The 8,322-nt window shown below is 43.2% G+C and overlaps 1 pseudogene; it reads right to left on the bottom strand.

The window, feature by feature from the left end:
- Window positions 1–4,484: 4,484 nt before the first annotated feature.
- On the bottom strand, window positions 4,485–7,971 carry LOC128739900 (uncharacterized; annotated as a pseudogene).
- Window positions 7,972–8,322: the final 351 nt, after the last annotated feature.

The raw sequence follows: 8,322 nt of genomic DNA on the forward strand, positions 1-8,322 counted from the left end.
ATTTGGTACTGAAATCTACTTTCCAATTAAAATAAAACCAAGATTGTTACTTGTGTAGAGAAGTTAAAGTTGCTACGAAAACAGTGGAGCAATGCTTTACAATTGCTACACTGACAGTGAAGTATTAAATTACTCGAATGGGCAATAAATTAGCTCAATGACTACTTGGTTTATTTTTCCTTTATACCAGCGCAGTGCTTTATTTATTTAGTAACCGGGTCACCAATTTCCACAGAAGGCGGCATTTCACTTCTTTTACACTTTTTATCCACCCTCTTCCATTGCGAATGTGTAAAAAAAAAGAAAATAAAAAATAGATATTTGATACTCAACATTATATCCTTTTCTTCCATTTCTTTCTAGCTCTAAGTTTGAAGTTACAAATAGCATTGTATATAGTTAAAGGATGACACAAGGTGGCCACTGCCGGGTTATGGATTTTTACTAGGTACACCGGACCAATATAGACAAAAGTCGCCACAACAGTTTTCCAGTTTCCAACTGAGGCGGCGGTTTCGGTGGACAGTCTCCTTCGCAGCTTGCTAACGACGGTGATGAGCAGCAACAATTAACAGAGTCGAATCGGAACACATGACACTCCAGCGAGCTTGGAAGTTTATGTGGATGACATTAATTTAATTTTTTTTCGCAGACACGGTGGTTGCACTTTTTTTTAGCAAACAACTGAAACGGCAAACAATTTCACGATAAAACACACAAATTGACGATGACACACGATGCGCGACGGTAAATAGTGCCCGAATAATGCATATCTACCGATAGTGCAAACAGTTCGGTCAATAAGGTCACTCTTCTCTATAGATAGTCATGAAATACATCTGCAGATCTGAAATCAGAAAATACTGCCGAAGAATGGTTGAAAATTTGCCATTACTTCAAAATGCTTGAAAAAACCAATTCAAAGACAGTTTTAAGCTGAACAGGACGGAAAATTGGGTGAACTTAACACTGTTATGTTATATTTTGCACTTCCGAAGTTGTGGAAGCGGAAAAATTAAGCAGAACGGAAACACCTGTGTACGACGGAAGATCAAACAACTTAAACAGAAATAGAAACAATCTATACCTATAAAAATGGATTTCTGTCTGTCTGTCTCCATGTTCCTTATAGAATCGAAAGCTACTGAACCGATCGGCGTGAAAATTTGCATGTAGGGGTTTTTGGTGCCAGGGAAGGTTCTTATGATGGTTAAGATCTCTCCCCCCACTTTAAGGAGGGGGCTCCCATACAAATGAAATACAAATTTCCTCATAACTCCAGAACTAATCAAGCAAATGGAACCAAATTTAGCATGTAGGTGTTTTTGTAGGCAAATTTTTTTTTCTATGGTGAATTGAGACCCCTTCCCTCTTTAGGAGGGGAATAATTACCCCTCTTCCTTTTAAGAGAGGGGGCTTCCATACAAATGCAATACAAATTTCCTCATAAATCGAAAATTGTTACAAGGCACGAATACTTGTGGCAAAAGGGTAGCGAGGGGCGTTTGGCTACATTCTTATCATATTTATTTTTACAGTGTGCAGTGTTTACCTGCTCATTTTTCACGACTACGGACATAAACCTTTGTCTGGTCGCTCTGGAACCGGAAGCGACGCCGCGAAATTATTTTGCTTGGAATTAGCGTAGATAATCTTCTATAACGATAGCTAAGCTAAAAAATTAGCAATATTAATCCCGTGTGTTAGGTATTCTTAACAGGGCGATTTCCGAAAACAATTGCATTATAGTTACTACTGATGGTTCGTTTAGAACTGCGTACGCTCATATACTAATACTAGCAATGTAATGTTTTGATTAGGACTATACGGACTGTATCATCCTGTGCAAGATACAAAGGAAATAGTAAATCAGCCAAAGGCATGGAATTCGTTCAGCAATTAGGAGCGAATGGTCAAAAGATTGATGGCCAAAGAATTGCACATTTCCCAATCATCATCATCAGATGCTTTTGTAAAACTAAGCGTATAAAACCGGCTAGTTCACAGTTTAACAGAGAAATAGAAGGAGGCTAGATTGACTAGAAGAAAGGCGTTACTGCAATGGTACGGCGCTGTTGGATTTATCCTGGGCAATGCTTGCCTATGTTCCCAACTGTTAAAAGACTGGTGTGGAATTTCATGGAATATCAAGCTGCTACCAACTTTCATCGCATTGGGGGATAAAAATCAACACACCTAGCACTACCTCGAACATGAATGAAAAACTGATTTGTTACTTCATGCTTTGAAGTTATTCCCAAATGGAATCTATTGCTTTCAATATAGGTTATGCCTCATTCCAGCTCAGTCAAAACCAAGTCAACAAGAGTGCTGTGTTGCCTGACTTTACTCCGTTTCATATAAGCGACTGCCAGCAGAGGAATGCCCACGCTCTAGAAATATTCAGGAAACTTTTGATCAATGTTTTGCCTGAAGAAACCGTAGGTGTCAGTTGCAGTACGTTCATACAAATATTCACGATAAACTGCAGAAGAATAGGGAAAGCAAAATATGAGCACAGCGTGTAATTTTCCGGTAACAAAATAGAAAGAAATTACAATTTCAACATCTTGAACCCAACGTTATAGTTTTCTTAAGAATTGATTATAAAAGTACATACTGATACACATTTTCTATTGAAGTCATACACTCCTCTATCTCGGAGTAAGTATTTTAGCTCGCATACTATATGCAGTTTTTTTTTGGTAGATTACAGTCATTTTAACAGCTTGGGTCATTCGTGACTTCTGCGGGGTTGGGATTTGAACCCGGGTCCTCGGCGTGAGAGGAGTGAATACTAAACACTACACCGGGACTGCCCCCATATATGCTGTTTTCGAATTCAGCGAAATTATCATAAAGGGATACCTCTGTGATTCAAATTGCTGGTGCTAGCTTAACTGAATCAATATTGCTGCAGCAGAATGTATTTCCCACAATGTGTAAAGAATCCATTATGTTTCCTGTGCATAAAAAGGGAGATAAGAGAAACACGGAAAATTACCGCGGCATCACGTCACTTTGTGCCTACTCGAAAGTCTTGGAAATAATTGTACATAACGCACTTCTCAGCAGTAGCTCACATTACATCTCTCGATCAGCAGGGTTTTATCCCCAAAAGATCTGTCGCCACGAACCTTACGCAATTTGTCTCATTCTGTTTAAATATTCTAGGAAAAGGCGCGCAAGTAGACACGATATATACAGATCTAAAAGCTGCATTCGACCGTGTTGAGCACGAAATATTACTGAATCGGATGGAGAAGCTTGGAATTTCTGCTGCATTCACAAGATGGATGAGGTCTTACCTTACCGGCCGTAGTTTATGCGTCAAAATCGGTCAAGAAGATAAGGAATTGTTTTGCAATCTATCGGGAGTTCCTCAAGGAAGCAATTTAGGCCCATTGCTTTTTACATTGTTCATTAACGAGCTCTCAATAGTCTTACCAACAGGATGCCGCTTATTTTATGCTGACGACGTTAAGATATACCTGTCTATAAAAACCATACTTGACTGCTCAAGACTACAACAGATGATCGAGTCATTTGAAGGCTAGTGCACGAAAAATTTGCTGACAATTAGTGTCCTCAAATGCAACGTAATTACGTTCCACCGCAATTAGAGCCCGATTCTTTTCATTTACTCCATTTTGGGTCATGCACTGCAACGAGTTGACCACGTTCGTGACTTGGGCGTAAATCTCAATTGTGCGCTTCCCTTTCACTTGCATCTTGAGGAGATTGTCTCGAGGGCTAATAGGCAACTTGGCTTTATATTTAAAATCGTTGACGAGTTGAAGGATCCTTACTGTCTTCGTTCGCTTTACTGCGCTTTAGTACGCTCAATACTCGAGTCCTGCTCAGTAGTCTGGAGCCCGTTTCAAGCTAACTGGATTGCAAGGATCGGTGCAAAGAAAGTTTATACGTTAAGCTTCTCGCACGCTGCCAAGGAGTAACCCGTCGGCACTACCCCCATATGATGCACGGTGCCAAATGTTGGGACTCGAAACGCTCGAAAAGAGGCGCAACATCGCTCAAGCTGTGTTCATCGCTAAGCTCTCGAATGGACAAATTGATTGCCCTACTTTATTGGAACAGCTGAATCTCTACGCCCCAGAACGAGCTCTTCGAACGAGGAACTTCCTCCATCTTGAAGCAAGGAGAGTCAACTACGGTCTATTTAGCCCAACAAGGTACATGGCAGCCCAGTTCAACAGTCTACGAATTATTTGACTTCGACATTTCCATCGATACTTTTGGAAGACGACTCTCCCAAAGACTATAGTTATGTGTTTCTTCGGGTGAAGAGTTATTGTATTTAAGTTTTTGTGTTACCATTATTAATATTATTATTATAGAGTTTTGGCACTTCTAAGCGAAAATTCTGGAAACTTTCACCTACCCTCGGCTTCTTTATGCCAAGAGGGGTTAGGCTCTGTGGTTCTCATTCAGGAACCTCCTTGTTATATTACAGATTCCAAGAATCAGTCCAAATTTCTTTGCAGTTCCAGCTCTTCCAAGGAACGTTGTAGACTGCAGGGCACTACTCCGGTGGCTGAGATGACCACTATACGATACGTACGTCCTCAAGGTGCCATATCTGCTTTTGTTCCTCGGCCAAGTCGTGGTACTTCGTTATCTTGGCCGAGAATCTTGACTGGACATTACGATCCAGCGGTACATCGATGTCTATGAGGGTAACGTGCTTCCCCCTTTTGTCGTAGATTACAACGTCAGGACGATTGGCACGTATAAGGACGTCCGTAATAATCTCACGATCCCAGTACAACTTTATGCAGCTGTTTTCCAGAACCGGGCTAGGCAGGTACTTATAGTAGGGTACGTAACAGTTTACCAAGTTGTGCTTCAAGGCGAGTTGCTGGTGCACAATCTTGGCAGCTGCATTGTGGCGTCCAAGGTAAGCCGTTTCGGCTAAGGCTGGACAGTCTACAATCACATGCTCGATCGTTTCCCCTACTGAATTGCACTTTCAACAACGGTCTTCTATATCTTCGTGCAATATGTACCTGCGGTAGTTTTTCGTCGTAATTAACCGATCCTGAATGGTTACCATGAAACCTTCCGTCTCCGAAAAGAGATCTCCTCGCACCAACCACGCATTCAATGCCACTTTGTCTATATGCGCTTGCTCTAATTGATGTCCCATGTAGTTCCTTTGCATTCCACGTTTCGACCTTTTCTGGTACGGTTTATTGGTCGCAGTTCAGCTGGTAATGCTCCTGCGCCAGATGCAGGGCGCTGAACCCATGGTCTGCTTCCCAGACAGTGCGGTAGACAACATGGCGAGTCTGACTATCCATGAAATATCCCCGCAACTGCTGGATCTGGGATCCGCATAGCGCTTAGAAGTTAGTTACACCTCTTCCTTCTTCCATGCGTGGTAAGGTGATTCTTTCGACTGCCGATCTTGGGTGGTGCTAACGGTGCTTGGTTAGCGATACTCGCAAGGTACGTTCAATCGCTTCCAAATCCGTTTTGGTCCATTTGACCACCCCGAAGCTGTATGTCAACAAAGGCACGGCACACATATTTATCGCCTTTACTTTGTTGCAGGCAGAGAGGAGTGATTTCAAAATACGGTTGACACGATACAGGAACCGTTCCTGCAGTTCTTTCTTTATAGTTGTGTGGTGAATACCTTTCAGTTGCCCAGGTCACAGGTATTTGTACGATTCACCTTCAATCATACTTCGAATTTTCTCCCTTTCGTTGATGCGGAAACTTTCAGCGTCCATTACTTTACCCCGATGAATATTTACGAGACGAGACATTTGTCGACGCCGAGCTCCATCCGAATATCGTTGCTGAACGTTGTCACCTGCTGCAACAAATGATGCAGCTTCTGCATAGTTTCCGCAAACAGCTTCAGATCGTCCATATAGAAGGTGTGGGTAATTTTTGTACTCGTTGTCCCACTTTTCAATTAGTAGCCATAGCTGCTTCGGTTGAGTGCTTTGCTGAGGGGGTTCATCGCAAGGCAAAACCATAGCGGACTGAATGTATCGCCTTGGAAAGTGCCCCTTTTTATGCTGAGAGTTCTTGATCGTAGCACTTCTGTCCCATTGGCAGTGAGGAGTGAAGTGTTCCACATTCCCATTGCGTGCTTCATTAACCTGATGATGCCACCGTCTATTTTATACAATTCTAGTACCTTAATTAAGTACGAGTGAGGTACTGAATCGTATGCCTTCTTATAGTCGATGTACGCCATACTGAGGTTTCGCCTATTTCGGCTTGCCTGACCAACAATGACTGCATCGATGATGACTTGGTCTTTACAGCCTTGTATGTTTTTACGGCATCCTTTTTGTTCTTCAGTCGTCACTCCAGTTGCAATGGTACTGCACCTTTTGGGTGATTACCGACCTTGTACAGGCTTGAAAGACATGTTATTGGCCTGTATTTGGCGGGATTAGTCGTGTTCCAATCGTTGGGTAGAAGATAGGTCACCCCTTTAGTGATGAATTCTGGTAGCTCCCGAGGGTTTCTTAGAGCCATGTTGAAGCATTTCGCCATCCGCCCATAGATTGCAGAGTACTTTTCATACCAAATGGTGCGGCCCAATTCCTGGTATACCGTGTAGCCTCACGGATATCCTCACGGGTCACTAATACAGCGGCCATGCGTTCAATTTTACCACTGCCTTCTTCCTCTTTTACCAACCACATCGCATTAGTGTTGTGTTGAGCGGGGTTCTTCCATATATTGGCCCAAAACTGTGTAATTTCGCCAACCTCTGGAAGTCCCTCGCTGTAATCGGTTTTGTTATTGTTGAAGTGGTTATAGAACTCACTTTCATTATTGTTGAACATCCGGTTTTGTTGTTTCCGCTTCGAACATTCAACATAACGTCGCATCCGTTTGGCAAGAGCACTCAACCTTTGTACTCAACCTTGTCGAGGATCACCGTGATGTTGAGTTCATTGAGATCTAGGAGTTCTGCGGGCTTGACGATTTCTTTCACCTGACGAACCAGCCTTCCTGATCGGTTTCCCCTCTTGTATTGTTCACCCTCAACGATGCTATCCTAGATTCTAGTCGTAGCATCCATGCGGGTTTCCGTGTTTGGGGACGCACATAGACCTCACCATTACCTGGGGGGAAGGTCCGTAATACCAGAGTTCTCACAACGGCTACAGCTGCGGAATACACTATACACTGCAGTTCCTCAAGGTTCTCGGCGGTTTCAGAATACAGTGGCAAAATATCCTTATTAAGGATTCTTACTGCATTCGATTCGTAAGTCCGAAGGAATACTGCAGTTTTGGTATCCGGTGTCGGCATAAGAGGTCTGTTCCCCGAAATTGTGTAACCGCTGCGTTCATTTCGAAAGCTAGTTCGTCAAGTAATTATTGTCGTTGTTGGTCCATTGTTAATTCTGGAGCATGCAATGATGGTTCCTCCACTGACATGTTTATGGATGCAGTCGATTCCCGTCGTGCTGCATCGTGCCCAACAGAAGTCCTACTCGACACATCGCTCGATCTGTTCCCTGTACTGCCTAGTTTCCTTTGCACTTCCAGCTTCATGCTGTCTAACTCGGCGGTAGTGAGCATGTTGTTCGTCAATATTGCTCGTCGTCGGGTGTACAGCTTATTCCAGTCAAGCTGGTTGGCAAATCGAGGGAACCGCTCATTGAACATGTCCAGCATTCTAGGCCTGCCGGACATATCCGTCTCCAACCTCGTGCAAACGTAGTAGCAGCGGATCACATACATGTTCATCTTCCTCGTCCACATGATCCGCTGCCGTTTGCGGCCTGCTAAAGTGAGCGACTGACGACGGTCAGCCGTAGCAACATCAGAAGGTGAAGCATTGCTTCTTCGGTTTCGCGTTCGTCAGGCCTTCCTCCAGTCGCAGGCCGCTCGCTCTGTCCCCCGTTCCAGGACCAGCTCCAGTAGGGGCTTCCTCCTCGGGCGATCGCATGATCTTCGGTAAATTGTACTCCATGACTTTGGGTTGACTTTTCTTTCCGGAAGTCTAACCGGTTAGTGAGGTCATGGACTAAGGCACTTATAGCGGTACCCGCTCGCTTTGTCAGGACTGGCGTTCAGGTATTGTGATTTTTCATGGAAACTAAACAGAGCCCACTGTTTACTATTATCAGCTGTCCATTAACCAATAAAGCAGATTTTTGGTAGTTGACTAGGTTATACCACATGCTAACAATGTACCAAAAATCAACTTTATTGGTTAATGGACAGCTGAGATATCGCGCTGGGCGTTTTGTTGCTAATGTAATGTAATGAATGTAATTTTTGTTACTAATTTACTAACGAAATTCAAGTTTGTTGAAAAATG

This window comes from Sabethes cyaneus, chromosome 3 (genome assembly GCF_943734655.1).
Source record: "Sabethes cyaneus chromosome 3, idSabCyanKW18_F2, whole genome shotgun sequence".
Classification (NCBI taxonomy): domain Eukaryota; kingdom Metazoa; phylum Arthropoda; class Insecta; order Diptera; family Culicidae; genus Sabethes; species Sabethes cyaneus.